Here is a 5,278-nt window from a genome sequence, read left to right on the forward strand (position 1 = left end):
TGACCTGTTACACTAAAAAATGTCACCATGGCTATTTACAGTTAGTATGGCTCTATCAAAAGTCATGCTATCCTCCTGGGCAAGTCTTATCCCTCTTCTCTCCATGTCAAACTCCAAAAAGAGAGAAAGTCTTTGTAAATGTGTTTATCTCTGGGTACGCAGATTCTCTCGGTCTTACCTGCGTATACGCACCTAATGTTCACAAAAACTGCGTACTTGTACGCTCTGTATGTAAAGGGGCAGGTGCATACCCCTGTAAAGGTCAAAAGGCGCAAGTTTCACTCCAAAAAAGTTACTTGTGGTCATTTCTAGAGGCTTCTAGAAGTATGTTTGACGTGTATGAAGCGCCTCCAGATGGTTCATGTACCCCTACCAAAGAGGAACTTATCCCATCAATAAGGGAGCTATCCCATCCAAAGAGGGGATTATCCCATTGATGGTGGACCTGATTAACTTCCTTTTGAGCACTATAAATACAGGCATTGGGCCAGAAGGAAGGGAGGTTGGAAGCTAAACATTTCTAAGGGTAGATGCTGCTGGAATTAGGACTCCCATTTAGAGGCTTGTGAGGAGAGATTAAAATCTTTGCTTGTTCTATTTGGAAGTGGGTGAGCTTTGTCAAAGTAAAGGAGAACTCTTGATGGACCCTGGGAGGGACTTGCACAACACCAAGGCTCAGGTTGTAATTGTTTCTTTTGTTTCCTATTAATGCAAATGAGTCCATTCTTCTCAATAACTTGTTATTTATGAGTTGTTTCATGTACTCCTTGGTCTATGTGTTAAATATGTTTTATTTTATGAGATTATCAAGTGCTATTTAATCGTTTGATTGTTAGTGAATGCAGGTTTCGAAGTGAAGGAGGAGCTCATCCGGATCAGCGAGGCTGGACTGCTACAACAACGTTGGATTACAGGTAGGATCTAAACACTTGATTTCTTATATAGTAAATGCATGTTTAGAGAAGGATTGCTCTTGTTTGTCTTTTTGTCACTAGAGAGTCTTAGGCTCCTAGGGAGGTTGGTTGTGTCCGCACTATCGACTCTTTCCGCCTGACAAAATGGCGACCATACTGGGGAATCCATTGATGAGAAAGTTTTTTCCTTTGTATGCAACTTTGATCTCAGAAAAGTCATTTATTTTCTGGTTTTTGGCTCTGTGACTTTGTATTTGGGTGGGTTAGATTAAGGTTAGATTGAATTTAGTTTTTCTTGGTTTTTTCAGTAGTACGCACCCTCTGAGTATTGCACAGTGTGTACCTGTACGCACTGTTGCTGTGTGCACAGAGCGGGCCCGCACCTGTCTTAACAGGTTGCCTGCGTACCCTGCTAAAAATTAAGAAATTTCCATTTTTTACGTTTTTCCTCTTAGATTTTGCTTTTTCTTAGTGTTTACTGCCCAGATCCATTAGTCTCTTGTCAAAGATCTTCACCTGAACTTGTTTCGATAGCATTGAGTGTTTTAGTGGATTTCATAGAAGTTTAAGCCCTAGGGTTTGATTTTTGAGTAGGTCCTGTAGTGACTTTGGCGGTAGAAGTTGTCAAGCCTTAGATCTCTCTGGTTTTGTCAGCCTTCTTAGGAGTCAGACCTGTCATAAAGTCTACCTGTGAGAGCAACTTACCTTCGAGTTGTCCCTTTGGAAAATTTCGAAGTGCTTGTTGATTGAGTATTGAATTCCATTTTACAAAAGAGCAAAAAGATTTGAGTTTTGTTTTGACTGGTCTTTTGATTCTGCATTAGCTGGTCCTTGGCTTGATTGTGGTCAAGTAAAACAACCTAGAATCATCTTTGTAGGCTTTTGCCTCGTTAGTTTTGCTTTAGAGTAAATTTCTTTTTGATTTGCTTGTGAGTCAATTTTTCATAGATTTTATAGATTTTGAGATTGATTTTCGTTAAAATAGATTTATATGCTTTATTAAATAAGAAAAATACAAAAACATCTCCTTTGAAAAGTTTTGTTTCAAGTAGCTTTGAGGTATTTTGAAAGAAAGAGAATTTTTCGTGCACGTAAGGAGTGGTCATGTTTGTATGCTTGGAAAGATAAAGAGAATTGTTTCTTTGATTGTCTTTACTAAGAAAGTTGTTTTCTATAAAATTTGCATTTTCTAACTCTCTTAGTTAGGAGTTTCATTGAAAGAGAAAAGTAGCATAAATCATCTTAGGTGCATCTTTGTAGTGGTTTGAGTCGAGTCTACACACCATTGGTTTCATTTCCGCTACCTTTTGTCTTTAAGAAAAAACCATAAAATTGACGCTTAAAGTAAAATCAACTTAGTAACTTTTATTTACTAGGGCTCTGAAACACCAATTTAGATCAGGCTAGTGTCTTGGAGTAGGAGAGTAACTAACTCTCCAAGACAACAAAACCAAACAAGTAGCTTATCTTGTGATAGAATAAATCCAATTGTCTCATTTGTACTCTGGGAAAGCTCCTCTTAAAGGAGAAGCACGAGCTCGTGTCCGAACCAGTGAGGGGATCAATCCTCCCTCATTGGGAACGACGCCAGACACACACGTATTACAAACGGTAAACCTCGGATTAACCATTGTCGAGGAGCCAGGGGTCACTTGTCGGTAAACCTTGGATTATTGTCAAGGAGCCAGCAAGGGGATTGAGCTTGATACTCTGCCCTTGCGTGCTGTCGGAGTGTAGACTGTTCCCCAGGTGCATTTGTTGCGGTTGGTAACCTTAGTGACCATTATCTTTAGGATTCTACCGAGGTGACGGTGGAGGGAAGATCCCACTGTACCTGGAGCAGATGTCGGCTAGACTCACTTGGATTTTCCGGGGGGTTCACTTCACTCGAGACGGTTAAAGTGGAGGAACTTGTGTCGGTCTATTCATTAAGCAGGTTGCCGGGGTAACTGTTCCACCCGCCACTTCTGTACTGAATCCGGCGATGTTGGGTTTCATCTCCAACTAGCGTTTTCGGTCTGGAAGGCTACTGTTTGTGCTTGGTTTGATGCCCTAGATTCTTTAGGCGTGTGATTCAAATTTGTTTGGTTCTTTAGCGACTTTAGGTGGTTTGATTTGAGATTTTACTTTGTTTTCGTGTGTAGTAGTTAAAAGTTTTTAGCTGTGGCGGAATTGCCGAGACAGTCCCGTAGACTTCGGGGCAAGTCACCTGAGATTGTTACTGGAACTGATTTTTTGAGGAAACTCCGTAGATCACGGGGTGCATCTCCTGAAGACGTCCCGGGTCAGTATGAAGGATTGAAGGTCCTTGTAACTCCTCCTAGTGGCAGTAGAGTAGGTTCACCTGAAGAAGGAGAATCTTCCTTGGTAGTCCATCCAGATTACCAAAGTCTAGAGACAGGTTATAATCCCGAAGCTGTTACAGTTTCTGAGCTTGCTGGTAGTTTTTCATCTACTAGTGATATAGGCGAAGAACCTGAAATATCTGAACCTGTTACTCCGACTTCTAGTGTTCCAGATTCACCAAGAGTAGAACGAGTTATCACCGAAAATCTTCCTACTGGTTTGATAGCTATTGAAGAACTTGCTCCAGAGGAAGAAATAGGCGTCTCTAACCTTGAAGATAAACTTACTATTGAGCTCAGGGAGCGTGAATCTATCTTTTACAGTCCTCCTAGAAGTACTACTTGGTACCTTTTGTTAACCAATTATTTAGACAACTCAGGGATAGGTTTTTCTAAACCTCGTACTCCTTTTCCACCTGGAGGTATTTATACTCCTGTAAATATGTCTGGTCAGTCGTCCGTGTTCACTCAAACTCCTGAATCTTTCTTACACAGCGGTCCTTCTGTTCCCACCGGGTATCAATCACTTTCTGGTACTTTTGCGGGGGCATCTCCTCAACCCATTGATCATGGGTTATTAGCTGGAAACAATGGTAATCAACCGTTGGGTGTAGGAGACATTTACATGATGTCAGGTTCAGTTCCCGTTTCTCAACCTCAAGGTGGCCAATTACCGCCTGGGGGGCAGCCTCAATTAACGCCTGGGGGGCAACCTCAAGGTACACAAATTGTGTCTGGGGGGCAGCCTCAAAGTCAGTATGTACCCATGGTGCAATACATGCCTCAAGGTCAACCCCAGCCTCAATATGTACCCCAGGGTCAACCTCAGTATCAATACTTACCTCAAGGGTATCAACCCCAAGGGTATCAACCTCAAGGGTATCAACCTCAAGGTCAAGGTCAACCCCAGTATCAGTATTTACCCCAAGGTTATCAACCTCAAGGTCAATACTCGAGTCAAGGTTATCAACCACCTCAAGGTCAGTCATATGTTCAAGGTATGGGAACTGTACCTTTCAGTTATCAATCCTATCCTCAATCCAGTTATGGATCTCAGTATTCTCAACCTGTTACGGGTCAATACCCTGGAATGATAGTGTGGGATCCGTCACAGGGTCAACAGGTGTTGCAACCAAGTATACAGTTGGTACCTCAAGCTGGACAACCCGTAGTTTCTGGTCCACCCCAGCAACCGCAACCTGTCCAGTCAAATGTTCAAACTTCTGTAACTTCGGTAGTTACTCAGCCGCCAATTGCACCTAGTACTCCATCTCAAACGGCTGCTGCAACTACCACAACATCTGCCACACTTACTTCTGGAGTATCGACAGCTTCGGTTTCTACTGTCTCTACAACCACTCCTCAGACATCTTTACCGTTGTCTGGATCTACGATTCAAACCACGATCCAAATGCCTATAGGTCAGCCTGGTATAAGTACGGTTGTCACTACTCAACCTCAATTTGTTCATCAACCGTACCAGGGACAGTACCAATATGGGCAAGTTGTCCAGCAGCCGGTTTACCAGTATCAACCGTATCCTGGGTACACTTATCAACAACCTCAACAACCCCAGTACGGTCCGGTTAATCCTGGTTTTCCAGGAGGATATAATATCCCTAATGCGATTCCTGTTCCTAGTTATCCTGGATATCCTCCTCCCGGGACTGGTCTTGTGACCCAGAGTTTTAGAGATCCTAACCGACAATTACCGTTTATCGCAACTTTGGATTTACCAGACTTGACGCGCCTAACGAATGATCCAATTCAATATCTTCCATTCTGGCCGCCAATGCCAAATAAGTTGCCCAGTGATATACCCAAGTTCGAAGGTAAGTCTGGAGAGGATCCGTCCAATCATGTGATGACTTACCACCTCTGGTGTGCTTCAAATTCTATCTCGGATGATTCGATCCGCTTACGTCTTTTCCAGCGTACACTCATTGGTCTCGCGGCCAAGTGGTACATTGAGTTACCACGGGCCTCTTTTTACAATTTTAGCCAGTTAGCTACCTCGTT

This window comes from Pinus tabuliformis, chromosome 2_1 (genome assembly GCF_031772625.1).
Source record: "Pinus tabuliformis cultivar Carrire ecotype Pingquan chromosome 2_1, CPIR1, whole genome shotgun sequence".
Taxonomy (NCBI): Eukaryota; Viridiplantae; Streptophyta; class Pinopsida; order Pinales; family Pinaceae; genus Pinus; species Pinus tabuliformis.